At 35.3% G+C, this 21,642-nt stretch overlaps 1 pseudogene; it reads right to left on the bottom strand.

Moving 5' to 3' along the window:
* LOC18595838 (putative 2-oxoglutarate-dependent dioxygenase AOP1.2) overlaps window positions 1-21,642 on the bottom strand; it is a 56,247-nt pseudogene extending 34,605 nt beyond the window's left edge.

Here is a 21,642-nt window from a genome sequence, read left to right as displayed (position 1 = left end):
GCAACGAGTTTTCGACCAGCCTACCCATTCAAAACCCGAGAGTTTCTCGCTGCAGCGACAATACCTTTTCGCTGCAGCGACATTGGGATTTAGTTATCAACCGAACGAAGGTTTCTCAACTGGCCGAGGATTTCTAACTAAACCTCCTCATTTTAAACTTAACTCATTTAATCCTTGATGTTGGAAGGCCATGCTCCGATATGGTAGCAAAGTAGTGAAAGATAGGTCAGCAATTGCGCAAGATAGGATACTAAAATAGAAAGTTTTTCGCTGCAGCGAGATTCAATGTTGCTGCAGCGAAATTGTAACCCAGAAATAAAATGTCTCTCGCTGCAGCGAAATTACAACCCAAAAACAGAAAGTTACTCGCTGCAGCGAGAAGCTACAGTGTCATTCTCGCTGCAACGAAAGTGCATCCTCGCTGCAACGAGTTTTCGACCAGCCTATCCTTTCAAAAATCGAGAATTTCTTGCTGCAGCGAGAATGCCTTTCCGCTGTAGCGACGTTGGGATGTAGTTGTTAACCGAACGAGGGTTTCTCAACTGGTCGAGGATTTCTCACTAAACCTCCTCATTTTAAACTTAACTCATTTAATCCTTAATGTTGGAAGTCAATGCTCCGATATGGTAGCAAAGTAGTGAAAGATAGGTCAGCAATTGGACAAGATAGGATACGAAAACAAAAAGTTTTTCGCTGCAGCGAGATTCAATGTCGCTGCAGCGAAATTGTAACCCACAAACAGAATGTTTCTCGCTGCAGCGAAATTGCAACCAAGAAAAAGAAACTTTCTTGCTGTAGCAAGAATGTATTTCAATGCAGCGAGAAGCTACAGTGTCATTCTCGCTGCAACAAAAATGCATTCTCGCTGTAGCGAGTTTTCGGCCAGCCTACCCTTTCAAAAATCGAGAGTTTCTCGTTGCAGTGAGAATGCCTTTCCGCTACAACGACGTTGGGATTTAGTTATTAACCGAACGAGAGTTTCTCAACTGGTCGAGGATTTCTCACTAAACCTCTTCATTTCAAGCTTAACTCATTTAATCATTAATGTTGGAAGCCTATGCTCTGATATGGTAGCAAAGTAGTGAAAGATAGGCCAGCAATTGGACAAGATAGGATACCAAAATAGAAAGTTTCTTGCTGCAACAAGAATGTATTTCGCTGCAGCGAGAAGCTACAGTGTCATTCTTGTTGCAGCGAAAATGCAACCTCGCTGCAGCAAGTTTTCGGCCATCCTACCCTTTCAAATCTCGAGAGTTTCTCGCTGGAACAACAAATCCATTCAGCTGCAGCGACGTTGTGATTTAGTTATTAACCGAACGAGGGTTTCTCAACTGGTCGAGGATTTCTCACTAAACCTCGTCATTTTAAACATAACTCATTTAATCCTTAATGTTGGAAGTCCAGGCTCCGATATGGTAGCAAAGTAGTGAAAGATAGGTCAACAATTGGACAAGATAGGATACCAAAACAGAAAGTTTTTCGTTGCAGCGAGATTCAATGTCGCTGCAGTGAAATTGTAACCCAGAAACAGAATATTTCTCGTTGCAGCGAAATTGTAGCCCAGAAACAAAATGTTTCTTGCTGTAGGGAGAATGTATTTCGCTGCAGCGAGAAGCTACAGTGTCATTCTCGTTGCAGCGAAAATGGATCCTCGCTGCAATGAGTTTTCTGTCAGCCTACCCTTTCAAAACCCGAGAGTTTCTTGCTACAGCGAGAATGCCTTTCCGCTGCAGCGACGTTGGGATTTAGTTATTAACCGAACGAGGGTTTCTCAACTTGTCGAGGATTTCTCACTAAACCTCCTCATTTTAAACTTCACTAATTTAATCCTTAATGTTGGACGTCCATGCTCCGATATTGATGCAAAGTAGTGAAAGATAGGTCAGCAATTAGCAAGATAGGATACCAAAACAGAAAGTTTTTCGTTGCAGCGAGATTCAATGTCGCTGCAGCGAAATTGTAACCCACAAACAGAATGTTTCTCGCTGTAGCGAAATTCTAACCCAGAAAAAGAAAGTTTCTTGCTGCAGCGAGAAGCTACAGTGTCATTCTCGCTACAGCGAGCTTTCGGCCAACCTACCCTTTCAAAACCTGAGACTTTCTCGCTGCAGCGAGAATGCCTTTCCGCTGTAGCGACATTGGGATTTAGTTATTAGCCGAATGAGGGTTTCTCAATTGGTCGAGGATTTCTCATTAAACCTCCTCATTTTAAACTTAACTCATTTAATCTTTAATGTTGGAAGTCCATGCTCCGATATGGTAGCAACGTAGTGAAAGATAGGTCAGCAATTGGACAAGATAGGATACCAAAATAGAAAGTTTCTCGTTGCAACAAGAATGTATTTCGCTGCAGCGAGAAGCTACAGTGTCATTCTCGCTGCAGCTAAAATGCATCCTCACTGTAGCGAGTTTTCAACCATCCTACCCTTTCAAAACCCGAGAGTTTCTCGCTGCAATGAGAATGCCTTTCGGCTGCATCGACGTTGGGATTTAACTATTAACCGAACGAAGGTTTCTAACTGGTATAGAATTTCTCACTAAACCTCTTCATTTTAAACTTAACTCATTTAATCCTTAATGTTAGAAGTCCATGCTCCGATATGGTAGCAAAGTAGTGAAAGATAGGTCAGCAATTGGACAAGATAGGATACCAAAACAGAAAGTTTCTCGCTGTAACAATAATGTATTTCGCTGCAGCGAGAAGCTACAGTGTCATTCTCGCTGCTGCGAAAATGTATCCTCGCTGCAGCGAGTTTTCGACCAGCCTACCCTTTCAAAACCCGAGAGTTTCTCATTGTAGCGAGAATGCCTTTCCACTACAGCGACGTTGGGATTTAGTTATTAACCGAACGAGGGTTTCTCAACTGGTCGAGGATTTCTCACTAAACCTCCTCATTTTAAACTTAACTCATTTAATCCTTAATGTTGGAAGTCCATGCTCCGATATGGTTGCAAAGTAGTGAAAGATAGGTCAGCAATTGGACAAGATAGGATACCAAAACAGAAAGTTTTTCGCTGCAGTGAAATTGTAACCGAAAAAACAGAATGTTTCTCGCTGCAGTGAAATTCAATCTCCCTGCAGCGAAATTACAACCCAGAAATAGAAAGTTTCTCCCTGCAGCGATAAGCAACAGTGTCATTCTCGTTGCAGGAAAAATGCATCCTCGTTGCAGCGAGTTTTCGGCCATTCTACCCTTTCAAAACCCGAGAGTTTCTCGCTGCAACGAGAATGCCTTTCGGCTGTAGCGACATTGGGATTTAGTTATTAACCGAATGAGGGTTTGTCAACTGGCCGAGGATTTCTCCCTAAACCTCATCATTTTAAACATAACTCATTTAATCCTTAATGTTGGAAGTCCATGCTCCAATATGGTAGCAAAGTAGTGAAGGATAGGTCAGCAATTGGACAAGCTAGGATACCAAAACAGAAAGTTTTTTGCTACAGCGAGATTCAATGTCGCTGCAGCAAAATTGTAACCCAAAAACAGAATGTTTCTCACTGCAGCGAAATTGTAACCCAGAAACAGAATGTTTCTCGTTGTAGCGAAATTGTAACCCAAAAATAGAAAGTTTTTCACTGTAGGGAGAATGTATTTCGCTGCAGCAAAAAGCTACAGTGTCATTCTCGTTGCAGCGAAAATGGATCCTCGCTGCAACGAGTTTTCAGCCAACTTACCCTTTCAAAACCCGAGACTTTCTTGCTACAATGACGTTGGGATTTAGTTATTAACCGAAGGAGGGTTTCTCAACTGGCTGAGGATTTCTCTCTAAACCTCCTCACTTTAAACTTAACTCATTTATCCTTAATGTTGGAAGTCCATGCTCCGATATGGTAGCAAAGTTGTGAAAGATAGGTCAGCAATTGGACAAGATAGGATACCAAAACAGAAAATTTTTCGCTGCAGCGAGATTCAATGTCACTGTAACGAAATTGTAACCCAGAAACAGAATGTTTCTCGCTGCAGCTAAATTCAATCTCGCTACAGCGAAATTACAACCCAGAAACATAAAGTTTCTCGTTGCAGCAAGAATGTATTTCGCTGCAACGAGAAGCTACAGTGTCATTCTTGCTGTAGAGAAAATGCATCCTCGCTGCAGCGAGTTTTCGGCCAGCCTACCCTTTTAAAACCAAAGAGTTTCTCGCTGCAGTGACGTTGGGATTTAGTTATTAACCGAACGAGGGTTTCTCAACTGGTCGAGGATTTCTCACTCAACCTCCTCATTTTAAACTTAACTCATTTAATCCTTAATGTTGGAAGTCCATTCTCCGATATGGTAGCAAAGTTGTGAAAGATAGGTCAGCAATTGGACAAGATAGGATACCAAAACAGAAAGTTTTTCGCTGCAGCGAGATTCAATGTCGCTGCAGCAAAATTGTAACCCACAAACAGAATGTTTCTCGCTGCAGTGACATTGCAACCCAGAAAAAGAAAGTTTCTCGCTGTAGCGAGAATGTATTTCACTGCAGCGAGAAGCTACAATGCCATTCTCGTTGCAGCAAAAATGCATCCTCGCTGTAGCGAGTTTTCGATCAGCCTACCCTTTCAAAACTCGAGACTTTCTCGCTGCAGCAACATTGGGATTTAGTTATTAGCCGAACGAGGGTTTCTCAACTGGTCGAGGATTTCTCACTAAAACTCCTCATTTTAAACTTAACTCATTTAATCCTTAATGTTGGAAGTCCATGGTTCGATATGGTAGTAAAATAGTGAAAGATAGGTCAGCAATTGGACATGATAGGATACCAAAATAGAAAGTTTCTCGCTGCAACAAGAATGTATTTCGCTGCACGAGAAGCTACAGTGTCATTCTCTCTGCAACGAAAATGCATCCTCGCTGCAGCGAGTTTTCGACCAGCTTACCCTTTCAAAACCAGAAAGTTTCTCACTGCAGCGAGAATGTCTTTCCGCTACAGCGACGTTTTGATTTAGTTATTAATCGAACGAGGGTTTCTCAATTGGCCGAGGATTTCTCACTAAACCTTCTCATTTTAAGCTTAACTCGTTTAATTCTTAATGTTGGAAGTCGATGCTTCGATATGGTAGCAAAGTAGTGAAAGATAAGTCAGCAATTGAACAAGATAGGATACCAAAACAGAAAGTTTTTCGCTGCAGCGAGATTCAATCTCGCTGCAGCGAAATTGTAACCCAGAAACAGAATGTTTCTCACTGCAGTGAAATTGCAACCTAAAAACAAAAAGTTTCTCGCTGCAACGAGAATGTAATTCGCTGCAGCGATAAGCTACAGTGTCATTCTCGCTGCAGCAAAAATGCATCCGCGCTGCAGTGAGTTTTCCACCAGCCTACCCTTTCAAAACCCGAGAGTTTCTCACTGTAGCGAGAATCATTCTCGCTACAGCGAAATACAGGGCATCAAATGAAAATTTCCCTTTCTCCGAAAGAAAACCACCCTGTTTGAAATGTTCAAAACCAATATGAAACACATAACAATTTCTCAAGGTTTAACATGTCAAGTTTCACATGCATTACAACCATAAACCATTATCCATCAATTTCCTATAACACAAATATTTACATATGTATATATATATATACGAATATACCCATCATCATCATCACACCATCCCATCGTCATCATCACCAGCTCATGCACACTCCCTACTCGCACATGGCTGCGTCATCACTAGGTTATGCGCACTCTCTACTCGCACATAACCGGGTCATCCTTGGCTTATGCGCACTCCCTATTCGCACATAGCCGAGTCAATATAATTACACAGCATTATATTCAAGCATATATGTATTACAACATAATGCAGCCACATAGAAATCCATAATAACCACATATCATAACATAAATCATTTCTCAAGAGCTTGTTCCTAAGGCATTCATTTTTTTAAAAAAGTTGTATAAAATCAATCAAACACTTTGTTCAAAATAGTCATATTCCAAAACTATTTTGATAGGCAGTCCACTCACCAATTGATTGTAGAGTCTTTAAATGACTCCAATTCCCCTAATTGTCCGAATGAGATGATGGGGCTTTCTTAAAACCTAGGATCACATTAACATAAACAATAGATCAATTTACACACTATGACCCCTAAAAGCTATCTCTAAACTAGCTTTCAATTGCCATATTAAATGGCCATTTATGTTCACTATCTTAATCACTAAAAGTAATGAACATAATCAACAAGAAAACAGCTCATAAATCCCAATTACTAGCCATTTTCTACAGCTAAAAACCAAGCTTAATTCATCACTTACCCTAAGGCTCATTTATAGTCAAATTCTCTTCCAATTATTTCCAAATCAATGGGGTAATTCTCTCTTTCTCTCTCTAAAATGCCTAACTAGTGAGAGAAAGTATGAAAACTAGATTTTTGAAGGGTTTTAAAGTGAAAGGATGAAAGAGCATAAGGGTTTATGGAAGAGTACACTAAAAGCATGAAAATTAGAGCTAGAGAGAGAAAGTTATGAAAGCTTGAAGAGAACTCCCATGGAAGAATTGAAGAAACGTGAGAGAGGAGAAGGGAAGAAGAAGACAACTGCTGGAAATTTCAAGAAGCTGTTGGAATTTCAAGATATTTATAGGCCAATTTTATCCATTCCCTTAAAATTACCAATTTGCCCCTCCACTAATTTACTTATTCTCCTCCAATCTTTTATGCAATCTTTTTGCTCTTTTAACACTGGGACAATATCCATAATGGTTTAGATATGTTCAGATTTATAAAAACTTAAAATTTTAAGCCGAGGTGAAAAATGACCATTTTGCCCCTATCGTGAAAATCGTCAAAATTTTGGTTTCCATTCCATTTTACCCCTAATTTCACCATCCATTTATGCCTTAAGCCTACTTAGGCCATAATATTTTTTAAAATTTACTTTGGGAGCTTATTAGAGAAAATGACGAAACTACCCCTGGCTCGTATTATTACATCTATACTTAGTTACAAGCCTATAGAGGTTGAGGTCTCACAAATATATTCTTCATTAAATTTAAATAATACTAAATAATATTCTTTGTTACATTTATTATATTCAAATAATAATATTAAGTAATATGCTTTATATTTATTATAGTGAAATAATATTAATATATTAAATAATATTTAAATATTTTCATTTCCCCTTTTTTGAAAATGAAGTGAAAAATTTTGTGTCTTTTGTGCTTTAGAGAGAGGAGTGAGGAAGAGAGAGAAAAAATAGGTTTAGTATTTTTTATAAGATAATTTTTTAAATTGTAAAAGGGTATATTTGTCTAATCAACTTTTTTTCTTATTCCCAACAATTTGGAATAGCTATTACCAAGGAGGGCCTTGGTAATGGCTATTCAGGCTTCTCTTGGAATGTTTATTCAAAAGAATAGCCATTCGATTGAACCAAATGCAGCTTTATCTCAAGAATGAGAATAGGGGAAGAATGACTATTCCATTCCCCCTAACCAAGCATTGCCAAAACCCTTTAGTGATAAGCCTTTCAATGCAATACGGTCCTATCATCAAATATCTCGGATATGTCATTAAGCATGGCTCGGTGTATACTTATGACATTCCATATTAGTTCTCATAATTCATGACTAACCTTATGAATTTAGGAAACTAACTTTCCTCAAATTCATCATGCTTTGACTAAAGACTTTATACAAGATAGTCAAGAATTGAGAACAAGTGAGATACATCCCCTCATATCTCTTGGAGTGATGAATCCTCTCTTGACCACTCATTCACCTTTGCATGACATACCCAAAAACACCATGTTTAGGCATCTAGTCGCCTCGAAACCCAGAGGAATGAAATCAGAGTATGTCATACCTCATACAAAATGACTTAGTGAGGACTAGTTGCACAACTATGACATGAGAACATATTCCATAGACATTTTACTGAAATACCAAATAGAGTTCTCATACCACGTCAAGTTCAATGAACTTGTTCTTTAATAAGCACCCACATGTTATCCTTAAGAATCCCATATACTTCAATCTATGAAATCGATTACTTACTTGGCAAGTAAGGCGGCTTAACATGTACCAGCGTTTGAGCATTGTCAATGCTTTGTCTTGACAATACAATGACCAAGAACAATTTTAAGAGCATTTCTTTGATGCATAGTGATCTCATAATTGTAACAACTTTACAATTCTCTTGCAAGGCCTTTATGTTCCATGGGCTTCATCCAATTATTACTTAATAACTCCTTATTATTGCACTAACATGAAGGAAAACTTCTATCATATATAGTTGTGCGATTAAATATGCATTAAATGACAATATATATTCCGTGACCAATCTAATTGGCTCAAGGGCATATACCAATAATCTCCCACTTGCACTTGAGTCAATTGCTAACGTATCCAATATTGAACTTTTTCGCTTACCAATTATGTCTCTACTAGGACAACTCAAATTGCAATATTTGGGAATATGTTAATTTACATGTTTGACAATCTCCATTGTCATAATTGAAATACTAATTTAGATCACAACGAGACCTTGATTCCATTATTGTGACTCTTGTTGTTACTTTAACAACTCGAAATCATTTATTGGTTCATTAAAGCAATGATCCAAATATCTCTTCTTTTGTATCCTAAACAAAAGGTTTGTATCTAATTATAGATATAATCATACAATTATCTCTTGTTTTGTATCCTAAATTCTTTTGTTATGTCCCTTTTTAGACTCTAACTCTTTAGTCCCATTATAATTTTTTTTAGACTAGCAAATGTATCTTATACACTTTTAATGAGTAACTTATCTTACTCCCACTAACCTTATGTTGTGCACAAAATATGTTATATTATTCAATGCATTCAACTATTTTGAATTTATTACATTGAATAGAGATTATTATCCAATCATTCATGTTAGATTATTTAGTAGACTCATCTTATATGAGTAGTGCATCAATATGCATCCTACTAATGGTTTGTGTTTAATGGATGAATTATGCATCTTTATGCATCCCATTAAATTAATCTTTGTGCATAGATCTTATCTATTGGATTTTATAATTTCATGACTCTTGACCTTTAAAGTGTCATTAGCTCCCACTATTTCTATCTTATATAAAAATCTTGCCCAGTAAACTTATTTACTTTCCTTTGGGACGTTATATCCATAACTTTTATGTATACATATATGTCATCAGTCATTCATCATTGGTTATGGGATGAAATCCTCTCAAAGGTTAGTTCATACGATTAACTGGGTTCAAAATGCTTTATGATTCATCTCTTATGAATTCAATATGATAATCAATTGTTATTTAGTTATAAGCAATCTTAATTTAGATCCAAAATTTTATTAAGAATGCTCCTTGACTAAATATGTTCATAATCCTATTATGAATTCATTGAGTTATGACTCAATTTTAACTAAGTCAACTCATTAATTTCCTTTTTGATTCATAATCAAAAGAAAAATAATCTCACAATGATCTTATCATTATGACTTAGTATTGATTATCATATATGCAAGGTTATACTTAAGGATAAATAATTTAGAACAATTCCGAGATAAAATGAGATGTAATATAAATATATAAATATATATAAGCTAAGCATCTCATGCTAGCCAAATATAAATCTATGTTTCCTAAACATAAAATAAAATATTAAGTCATAGGCCCAAAACCAAAACATCTCATCTTGACAATCATGTCATGAAAACATTCAATGTTCTAAAATTATTTATTGTTTCACAATTTAATCTAAGTCGATGAGCTTGATCACCATCAACTAAAGTTGTCCCCTTCATGATCCTATTATTTACTGCTACTTGTTATTAGTTCATTCAATATGTCATACATATTAAAACCATTAATAAAGAGTAAGGTATCATATACGAAGTAGTGAAAAATAAATCATCATGTGATTCATACCTAAAGTGGAAGCTTCCTTTTGTTTCTTCCTTTTGATGGATTCAAGATAATCTTTGCAATTGCACCTCCAATACCCAAGTTTGCCGTAGAAATGGCATTTGTCATTGTCTTTGTCCTTCTTCACCCCAATAGGTTTCATACCTTTTGAAGTTGATGCCTTTTCACCCTTATCTTTCTTAGAAAAATTTTCTTTCCTTATTTTTATTTTTCTTAGAAGAGACATGATGAACTGAAGACTTCTCATTCGTTATGGTGTTCTTAACCTATGTGAGCATATTCAATAAGCTCGAAAGGGTTACCTTAATCTTGTTCCTGTTGAAAGTCAACACGAGCTGTGGATAGCTCTCTAGTAGTGAAGAAAGTGCAAGGTCTATGCTCAAATCATGATCCATAACCCAATCCAACTGTTCAGGTCGAGTGATAAATCCTATCATCTTAAGCACATGAGGCCTTACTAGGCTTCCCTCGGACATCTTACATCGAAACAATTTCCTTGAAATTCCAAATCTCTCTGTGTAACTTTCCTTATCGAACATTTCTCTAAAGTTTAGGATAATATCCAAGGCATTCATAGCTTCATATTGCTTTTGAAGATTTAGAGTGGTACTAGCCAACATTACACATGTGGCTTGATCGAGATCATCCATATAAATGCCATGATGACAATAATTAGGTAGATAACTTAGCTTACAATTTGTATCTTATACAGCTCCTAGATCAATTAGGTTACAACTTTGTCTAAATGCATCATATACATTTTGCCTAACTATGCCTCTAGTACTATGCGGTCATGTGTGACACATCCGAACAACGTAGTACTAGTCGAGTAAGACCCACCAATAACTCAAACATACTCTTGTAAAAGTTTGGCCTTAAGTGACTTAACAAGCCTCCAATTAAAAGAGCAACCTAGTTATCTTATTATATGATGGAAGGCAACTTTTTGACTCAATATTTTAATGAGGTATTTCATTTATTAATTCATTAATTAAGGTCTCATTGATTTGGCATTGTTGACATGCATAGCATTTACCACATTTCACATATATCATCTATATATACTGAAAAATAAATCTATCTCATGCCAACTAATAGGATGATTATGGACTTTACTAAGTCTAATTTCCTCGAGCCATTGAGGAAATTAGTTGGTCAAATTCCTAGGGGATTTACACAAACATCGTCTTCAAGCTTTGTTTGTAATCTCCTTGAATCTCTATAGCACCTTTGGATCTCCATCTTCAAGTTATAAAAAATTTTTCTATCTAACCCTAGTTATACACTTTGATGTAACTAATTACATTCTATAATCAAGAAATCTTGAGTGACATTTGAGGATTAAGTGACATTCGAGGAGAGTTAGGTGAGAAAAAAATTTAACAACCTGGAGAAAATAGAGCTAAGGTAGGGTGCGTAGACCCTATTTTAAAATAAATACCATGAGAAATAAATTTAACCATTTATGACTTAATCTTCTAAGGTTTAAGTCCATAATCATCTTCATGCTTTATAATCATAATCAAAAGCATAGAAATAAATGCAAGCTCAATATCACTTGATGATTTTGTGTGTTATTTGAGAAAAACATCAATTAATTCACTTAAAGTGTTAAACTCAAATTATTTGGTATTGTTTTATTACAATTTAGTGTTTAAGAAATTCCCATTTTCAAAACACTTAAAGTAAACATTTTACTCCTTATTTCTTATTAGAAATTCATTGAAATGAAATTTTCCTTTTTAAGACTTACCCTTTTAATTCTTTCCATAATTAAAACTCATTTTAATTTTGGAAACCTTTTTATTTTAGGTAAACTTCCTAAAATATATCTAAGACAACAGTTTAATTTCTAAAATTTAGAACATGGATTGGTTTCCTAAATTGTATGTTATTCAAGTTACCTAAATGGTGACTTAACAAATTTTAAAAACTTCCAATCAAACCAAAATTTTAAGGAAACTTCAATCCTGTCACATAACTTTTCTTTAGAAATTTCTTCTAAAGTAGGAAACTATATTTCTTATGAATTTCTCAAATTAAAATACTATCCTTAATTTTAGAAATTTCTTTTAAAGTAGAAAACAATTTTCTCTTCTTTATGAATCACCCAAAATTAAAATTCTATCCTTAATTTTAGGAATTGCTTTTTAAGTAGGAAATAATTTTCTAATTTTTATGAATCACCCAAAATTAAAATAGATGGCATTTAAGTGCTTTTAAAACTCCATAAATTATGAGTCAAATTCATGAAAAAGCTGCTGAAAATTTTCAGCAAGTGTGTTTAACAATTAAACACAAAATTCATGAAGAATTAAGCCACCAAAACCGATCATATTTGCCCAAAATTTTTTGCATTGAATCTTTGTTATTTTGGAACTCAAAAACATGATTTTTATGAACCTTTTTCATACTAAATCAAGTTTGGTTGAAACATGTAGTAATTTAATTTAATAAAACTAATTTTTAACAATTAAAAACAACTCATAACACTTACCCAATGTTACTAAAAGATAATGGGCACATTAATCTCCAAAACACCTTAAAACTGTTCGGTTTTAACTTGATTTTGCAAGCCTTTTAATGCAATTATTAATTCTTCAACTAAACATTATTTTAAACTTTTTAGAACATGTTTTAATGAATTAATTACATGCTGTCCAAATTTGAATTAAAATCAAAAAACAGATTTTAAAGAAAGCCTTTAAAACCGATATATACCAAATCAATCCTACTAATTATCACCAAGAATCAAGCATGCAAATTACATGAAAACATCAAAAAAAGGCTCTGATACCACTGTTGGGATTCGACCTCATGTTCAAACATGAAAATAATCAAGAAATTAAAAAATATAACGCAACAAAAAAATAAATTAGTATTTAATTAGAAAAACAGTCGAATCTTATAAGATCAATGCTTGTGTTTTTCATGTAACTTTCAAATTAATTATAAAAACTCATAAGTTTAAGAGTTACATATCTTGCTCTAGATATCATAATTAAGAGCCAATTAAATTCAAAAGGATTATGATACAACAAAAACCCAAAAAGAAAATAAGACGGTCTACAATCCTGCAACCAAAATCTTTGCCTTTTCATTTTTAGAATTGTCAAATCTTCAACCACCCAAGTGTTTGGCCTTTAACAATAATCAACACAGTGACTAAATAAGACCTTCTCAAAGGCAAGATTTTTACTTGTGCTAACAAGTTTTGTTTCCAAAATAAAAAGACCAAATGTTCTTACAGAATCTTATGTTTGTCATACAAAGAAAATTTTTTTTCTTTTTTTATTTTATGAAACGGCTGAGAAATGGTTGTAGGCTTAGAGTTTGAGTTTGCTAACATAATATATTTATATAGCCAAACTATGTTGTAACCTTAAATACAAAGTTGTATTTTAATTTAATTAAGTCTCTATGAAATTAATTAATTTCTCACTTTATTTTGATCTATTCTAATTAAGTCCAACTTAATTAATTATCCTTATTTAATCCTAATCATGTCACTTAATGTGTGTGACCCATTAAGCTTCTAACATATTGACAATAAATATAAATCCTAATCAAATATCAATTTGATAAATGATTTATATTTATAGATCATGAGCGGTATCTAGCAATACATCATGATCACCCAAATGTTAGAAAGTTAATTAAAGAATGTAACAAAGCCCTTCAGTGATAAGCCTCTCAATGCAATACGGTCCTTTCATCAAATATCTCAGACATGTCATTAAGCATGGCTCGGTGTCTACTTATAACATTCCATGTTATTTCTCATAATTCATGACTAAACTTATGAATTTAGGAAACTAGCTTTCCTCAAATTCATAATGCTTTGGCCGAAGACTTTACACAAGTTAATCAAGAATTGAGAACAAGTGAGATACATCCTCTCATATCACTTGGGGTGCTGAATCCTCTCTTGACCAGTCATTCACCTTCGCATGCTTCATGGCATGTCCAAAAACACCCTGTTTAGGCATCTGGTCGACTTTAAACCCATAAGGATGAAATCAAAGTATGTCATTCCTCATACAAGATGACCTGTTGTCTCAAGTTTGAGGACTAGTTGCTTAACTATCACATGAGAACATATTTTATACAAACTTGAATGAAATATGAAATGGAGTTCTCATAGCATGTCATGTTCATTGAACTTGTTCTTTAACAAGCACCCACATGTTATCCTCAAGTATCCCATATACTAGAATCTATGAGATCGATTACTTATGTAAAACCTGACCCTATAAACACATGTCATGACATACATGCACTGAGTAGCATGTTATTATGCTAGGAAAGCACCTAAGAATAGACGAAACCCGATATTGTACTTAACGGTACACTTGAGTTGATTTAACCTCGAACTAGTTCAAATAGGAATCGTAAGTGAAATTTAATATTATGAAGTCCAGGAATGACTAAAAATGATTGTTTAGAGTTCGAGGGTGCATTTAGGGTAAAATGGAAAATTTCGATGTTCAGGGGCAAAATCGTCATTTTGCCACCTAAGATAATAATTTGATCATGGAGTGAAATTTTTGATCAAGATTAACTTTTTGGAGTATAATTTAATGATAGGAAGTGAAAAATTTCAATTCCGGTAATTTTCGGAACATAGGGGCAAAACGGTAATTTTATCGTCCCGAGGTAAAAACCGTAATTTTCACCACCCAAAACTTGTCAAAATCATAGGATTTATTTATTTTTGGTATGAACAACTATGGTATGTTAAGTGGTGAAAAATTTAAGTTTAAAGGATGAAATTTTAAAAATGAGCCAATGGAAAAGTGACACATGACATTTTTTAATTGTTTAATATTATTTTAATGAAAAATCAGCCCATTTAAACCCCATACTAAGTGCTGGCCGGCCATAAGGGAGAACAAGAGAGAAAATAGAGAGGAAAGGAAGAAAGAAAGAAAAACCAAAGAGAAACAAGAAAATTCAAAGGGAAATTCGCGTTTTTCGCCCGTTTACGCGTCTAACGATAAGATTTTTCGACTTTAGCTTGATTTCTACCTTTCCTATGCTTTTGTTTCCATTTAGCATGCTTGAGTAGAGAGATCTAAAAGTGACATCAAGGGCTGGTCGAATTTGAAGGGGGGAGAAATTTAAATTTTTAGGTTTTGATTTTTAGTTAAATTGATAGTTTTAGTTAGTTAAATGTGTTTAGAAATTAAATTGGGCAAGAAAGCATTAAATTTTCACAATACCCACCCTTGGCCGAATCTGCAATGAGGTACAATAATGATGATCTGATTTTTATTCTAAGAGAAATGAAGAGAAAATGATGAAAAATGGTTAAATGTGATAGAAAAATAAAGTAGAAAATTACCGAGTTAATGTCCCATTTTTTACCGAATTTTCTAAGGAGGAAAGTGAACTGATTTTGGTGATTTTAGAAGGTTATTGGCTGATATTTAATGGTTAGAAATGTTGGAGAGAGAATGGGATGATTTAGAGCTAAAATGGAGCGCGTTAGCAATTTATCGGGTAAAGTGCCAAAAATAGGTTAATACCGCATTTAAGCCGTTTTAGGCTATTGCATTTCATACCATGCATTAGTATAGGATTTAAGTCAATTATATAGTGATTTAGCATCAATGTGGTGAATTGGGTAAATTTTGTAATGTGTCTAGGAGGAGAGCCTTCCGGTAAAGGCAAGGAAGTCGTACCCGACCAACAGTGATCGGGGCACCTAGGAAGCATTTCATCTGTACAAACGGTGAGTAAACCTATTATTATTATAAATTATCTAGAATTTATTTTTAAATGCTCTTTATGTATTTTATGAAACGAAAATGAGATTAAAACAGGATTTTTGATGTTTTAGAAATAAATGTGACAAATAAAAATATATTGTGTTGATTATGAAATTGAGTAATTGGAGGCTACCAATTGTCTTGAAAAATATATTTTCTTATGAATGGCTTATGATATATGAGTATATGTGGTTATATTTTATAATTGCATTGGGAATAGAATGTAAGCTGTCTTTTACTATGCAGGCTGGATAAATAAATAAAAATCATGTTATACTGTCGAAATTTTATTAAAATTGGTGAGTTTAGTCACTGCAGTGACGGGTTTCCGTGGATTGCCTATTAGAGGGGTACGGTAAATCCGGTTGCATAGTTACTCCGGTTGTAGAGGCAATGAGGGTAACTCTCGGGGTAGTGTTAGAGTTCACTTCACGTCGAACCCCCACGTGAATGTGTAACTCGGTCAACGTCAAGGAACGGCTTGTTTTCAAAACTAGAATGTGTTTAACATGTAAATATCTTAACAACCTTGGCGGACTCTGTTAGATGCCTCGGCCAAGGTATCCTCGAGGACTAGATTTTGGCTTGAGCCATGTTTTTAATAAAGGTTATAAGCCTTGACAACTGTTTTGGTAAATTACAAATGTTTTATGGCTTAAGAAAGAAATTGAAAACCTTATGAAATGGTTTGTGATTTGTTGTTTAAACTTGCCTTCATTTTACTCGCCTTTAGATATTTATGATAATGTCTGTTTACTCATTGGGATTGCAAAATCTCACCCACCTCATTTCCAAACATTTCAGGCCTGTGGTAGCTTGTAGATATCCGATTTTGTAGAGGATTCCAGTTGACCTCTCTATCCCACAGACAGTAGGTTACTATCACCAATATTTGGTGTATTTATGGGCTACTTGTCATTGTAATTATTATTGTACATTATAACTTTGAAAATTATTGTATGTATGAATTTATTTTATTCTTATGCTACAAAAATTATTTATGTATAGGTCTATAAAAATTGTTTTATAAGAAAATGAAATATATTATCAAATATTTTTATTTAGTTTAATTAGCCAACTTTTCACTCTAAATGAATGATTTAGATTACAAAAATTTAATTTTAACCGACAGTGGATATTTTTCTACCATACGTTGTATCTTTATCAGGTTTCGAAATTTTCTGGTAAAAATGACCAAAATACCCCTATGTGGCGAAAATTTTATTTTGATTGTTTTCGATCTAAAATAGTTTATATTTTCTTAAAACTCGATATTTAACAATGATTGCTCACAGAAAAGGCAAGAAACTGATTCGTTAGCCTTGCGGGGTTTCGATTGGCATTCCGGATAATGAGTGTCAATTGGGACATCGCGACGGTTGTCATGGGCTTGAGGAAGGTTCCGGGTCGTGACAATTTACTTCCTAAGTAAGGAGGCTTAACATGTACTAGTCTTTGAACATTGTCAATTCCTTGTCTTGACAATACAATGACTATGAACAATTTTAGGAATATGGCTTTAATGTATATTGATCTCACAATTGTAACAACTTTACAATTCTCTTGCAAGGCCTTTATGTTCCATGGGCTTCATCTAATTAACACTTAATAACTCCTTATTATTGCACAACATAAAGGAAAACCTCTAACACATATAGTTATGCTATTAAATATGCATTAAATGACAATATATTTTTTTTGACCAATCTAATTAGCTCAAGGGCATATACTAACATAGTCCAAAATGTACTAATTTGGAGGTGTTGAGTGAGTAAATGGGTAATAAGTGCAAGATAGTTTCTAAGGTCCTAGCCAATCGATTAAGACATGTGGTGAAAAAGATTGTCGAGGAGAAATCAATTCACTTTTATTAAAGGTATATAGATTACGAACTGCACCTTGATCATTAATGAGATTATTTATTTCTTGAGTAAGGGTAATAGCAATGATGTTTTCCTCAAAGTGGATTTTGCAAAGGTTTATGACAATGTCGATTAAAATTTCTTGAAAATGATGATTCATAAGATAAGTATTGGAGACTAATGGCATAGATGGATAAGGGCATGTATCTCTTCAATGTCCATTTAAATGCTTATAAATGGTACACCTACTAGATAGCTCAAGATTAGGAAAAGGTTAAGACAAGAGTTCCCATTATCCCCATTTTCATTTAACTTGGTAATTGAGGCATTTAATATCCTCATGTACATAGTAATGGATATAGGGTTGTGTGAAGGGATTGGTATTAGTGGTAATGGCTTAGTGATCTTTCACTTGTAAACTTAAGATTAATAGTTTAATCAACATTAATCTTAAGATGTTTTCAAGTTTTGTCAGGTTTGAAGACTAACTTCAATAAAAGTAGTTTGTTTGGAACCGGGATAGAAGAGGAAGCATTATAGTCATGGATCGAATTGATTTCTGCAAGGTCAGTTCACTACCAACCACTTATTTAGGCCTACCTCTTGGGTTAAGTAAAATTCCTGATCCATTTGGCCATCTGTGATTGATAGATTGGAAGCTCCGTTAGCTAGTTGGAAGTCGATTACGTTATCTATTAGGGGTTTTGTGGGACTAATTAAGGCAATGTTGGCAAGCTTTGCCATTTAATATACGTCACTTTTTCAGATTACGCAAGAGGTAAAAAAAGATTCGAAATACAAAGACGACTTTTATGGTGTTTGTCTATACTAGGTAGAATCTTGTGGACTAGGGATCCATTAGCAATTATAGAGATGGCAAGTGTCTTGGAATTATTGATCTCCGATTAAAGAACATACTGCTCCTTAATAAGTGGATCGAGAGATATGGTGCTGAGTGGAATAATCTTTGGAGAAAAGTCATAGTGGAGGAAGATTCATCAAGCCTTGTCCTTTTATGCTAGAGAGAGTGGAGGGTCTGCTCACTAAGGAAAAATATCATCAGCCCACTTTTTCTAATGGCAACTACTTTTCTTTTGTGATTGTAGGTATAGGCTTTGCGGTTGGCAACAGAAGCAATATCTCGTTCTAGAATGACGAATGGATAAAAGGCATGGTTCTCCGTTCAACATTTCGAAGAAATTTTTTCTTTTGTAGTTAATGAATATGGAACTTTAAACGAGTTTGATTCATGGGTGAACAACGTATGGTAATGGAATATTGCTCTAATAAGGAGAGTTTGCGGTTGGGAAGGGAGACAGTGGACAGAATTTTTTTAATGTCTCAAGGACTTTAATTTATCCTGATCAGATTCTAGAAAACAAACTCATATGGAAAAGGTCAGCTAGCATTGTCTGCTCTACGAACTCTTTTTGCAAAATAGTCTTGGGTAAGAATGAAGCAAACAAGACACTATAGAAGATGGTGTGGGTGGGTCTTACTCCCTCAGAAGTGGAAGTTTCATTTAGTAGGTGCTTAGAGGAAAAGTGGCAGTAAAAGAAGAGTTTCTTAGAAAAAGGGGTTACTGGGCAATAATTCAGCAATACGTGTCCTATGCAATAAGGAGGCGATGACGGTTAATTGTCACATCTTCACATGTCGCGAGTCTTGGAGAATTTGGACACTTTGGCGTGATGCGTAGGAGATCAATTGGACTCCAAGAGAAGCTATTCCGTTTTTCTTGGCATGTAATGTCACCTTCACTAATATAGAGAGATTAAAGATATAGAGAATGACTTTCTTTACTATTTGTCTAATTCATTTGGCTGTATAGAAACAAGATTGTGTTTGATGGGAAGGCATGCATGTAATATGATGCAGTTGTTTGAACCAATAAAACTTAGAATTGTTAGGTGTGCCAAGTCCAAATGGCCGAAGGAAAACTAATTGGTTATTCATATGTTTAGGTTTTATATGCTTACATCAGCAACGAATAAGCCCATAATGATAAAGTAAATTGTCTTATGAAAATGCCTTCCAAAATGAGCACCTCAAGTCCAATGTGGATGGAGCAATTAATGGTACCAGAGAAAAACAAGCACTTGTGGTGTACATTGAGATGAACATGGTTTAATTAAGGTTTTCTTTTCAAAGCCAACCGGAATGGGAGATGCAAACCTTGTCGAGCACTTGCTATAAGAGAAGCCTTCATGGTTTTCGCGGTATCCACTTGGGTTAACTGTCACAACCTCATCATCGCGAGTAACTCCACAAATGTTATTAAGTGGGTACTTAATACTGCATCTTCATCGTGGAGATGAGACATTTTATTCTAAAAATTAACAGCTTCGAAATCAAAATTTTGCAAAAGCTGGGGTTGAACGAGCACAAGATCTGCTTTTGATTTTCAATTAAATTCATGTGATGTTGGGGTTACAAACTACTTCACCTGGAACTAGTTGCAACTCATATCTCTAGGCTTTGTTTGTTGAGTTCTATCAGGAATATCTGGACTGTTAGCATTGGCAAGTGGGAGGCTTTGGTGGTGCTATTGTGCAAGGTCTTTTGAATTGGTCACATGGTGGTGCAGGAAATTAGTAGTCAGCATCATGTGTGAATCAATGATGCATTTACTGGTTCCGGATGCCATCTATAACTCATCATTGAGTTTCTTTGAATTGTTTTTCTATCGAGTTTTGTGATTCTGGTTGCAAAGTGCAAATGACTTGTGAGCTATACGAGTGTGCTGTCCTCAATTTCTGTGCTGTACCTAGTGTTTTTTTATAGGCGGTCATTGGTGGGGTCTTGACTGGTGATAAGGGGACTTGGGCTAACAATCGTTGGTGGTGGGAGTTGATCACATAGAGAAGGAGTGGTGGGAGGCCCATGGAATGTATAACTCGTCTCTGTTTTTGTTATGATGGATTAAACTGTTGCTGATGACTATAAAAAAACTCGCGATTGCTGACTATTCTTGGTTTTGTGCTGAGGAACTAAATGTTGAGTTGATAAGTGAGTTCACGGTTTGTAATTGAGGGGGATTGCAGTTCTGGAATTTTGTCTTTGGCCGTTGTTTTGGCGGTTGATGTTTGTTCTGTTTGTATTGTTGCTAGGGAGGTATTGTTTGTTCAAAAATTCTGGTCCTATTGTTGTCAATCTCCACCCCTCATGGGATTTGGGTTGTGGTTTGACCTTTTTACACCTTTTCCAGCAATAATACATCTTGCTTTTCTCCAAAAGAAAAAAAGTTATTAGCTGTATTTCGATTTCCATTTTTTTAATGAAAATCCCTTGCTTTTAAATAAAAAAGTTCTCAAGTAATTCATTTTCTCTCAATAAACTTGTAAAAATGAGAAAGGAAGAGTAACTTACATAGAGAGAATCCCCAATCATGACAGTTAAAGAGTCCGGTTTCGCAGTGATCCATTCACCATCTTTCAATGGAATCTCCAACCCTTCAATACCTTGGCATAATACAGTGACTATATTCTTGTCTGTGTGATCTCTGGACCCAAGCTTTTTCTCAGTTGTATGTGGTGCTTTTGTATTTCATGTTAGAAGGTATTTCGTGGAATTCATGTGCTCATCCATGTATTTCTCAAGACCAAAACTCTCCAAAATCATCCTCCTAACCATTTGTTCAAGCTCCGATACTTGTTCTACGATCGATTGTATACTTATACTGCAAAATGTAGATTAATTATTCTTTAGAGACTAATAGCATAGACAAAATGACATAAACACCATAGTTTTGCCAATGAAATTAAAAAAAAAAGGAAAAAGCTAGAAAGTTGTGAACCTGAAACTTGTGTTTCCTTCGGCCCAAAAGCTGTTAGTAAGAGATTCTACATTTTCAGCGATGTTTGGATCCTCAATCCCAATGCTTTCATATAGAGGTGCATTAGGATGTGGTGCAATATAGGCTTGTCGGAGACATTGAGCATTTTGGCTTGTAAAGGGAGGTCAAAAAGCTCTTCCAGGCCTTCGAACACTGCACTTCGAAGCTCCAAGGAAGCTTTGTCAAACAATGCCTCGAAGCAACCATACTCTTCAAGTGCTTGGCGGACTTGGCTTTTCAACAAATCCCATTCCTGGGATCCTGGCTTGAGGTCTTGCTTTGAGAAATTTATGACTGGAAGCTGCAAAGGGGTTTCAGAGCCCAT

The sequence above is a fragment of the Theobroma cacao genome, chromosome 6 (assembly GCF_053813885.1).
Source record: "Theobroma cacao isolate CCN51 chromosome 6, ASM5381388v1, whole genome shotgun sequence".
Classification (NCBI taxonomy): Eukaryota; Viridiplantae; Streptophyta; class Magnoliopsida; order Malvales; family Malvaceae; genus Theobroma; species Theobroma cacao.
The sequence above is the reverse complement of the archived record's forward strand: the minus strand, read 5'-3'. Positions and strand labels throughout refer to the sequence as shown.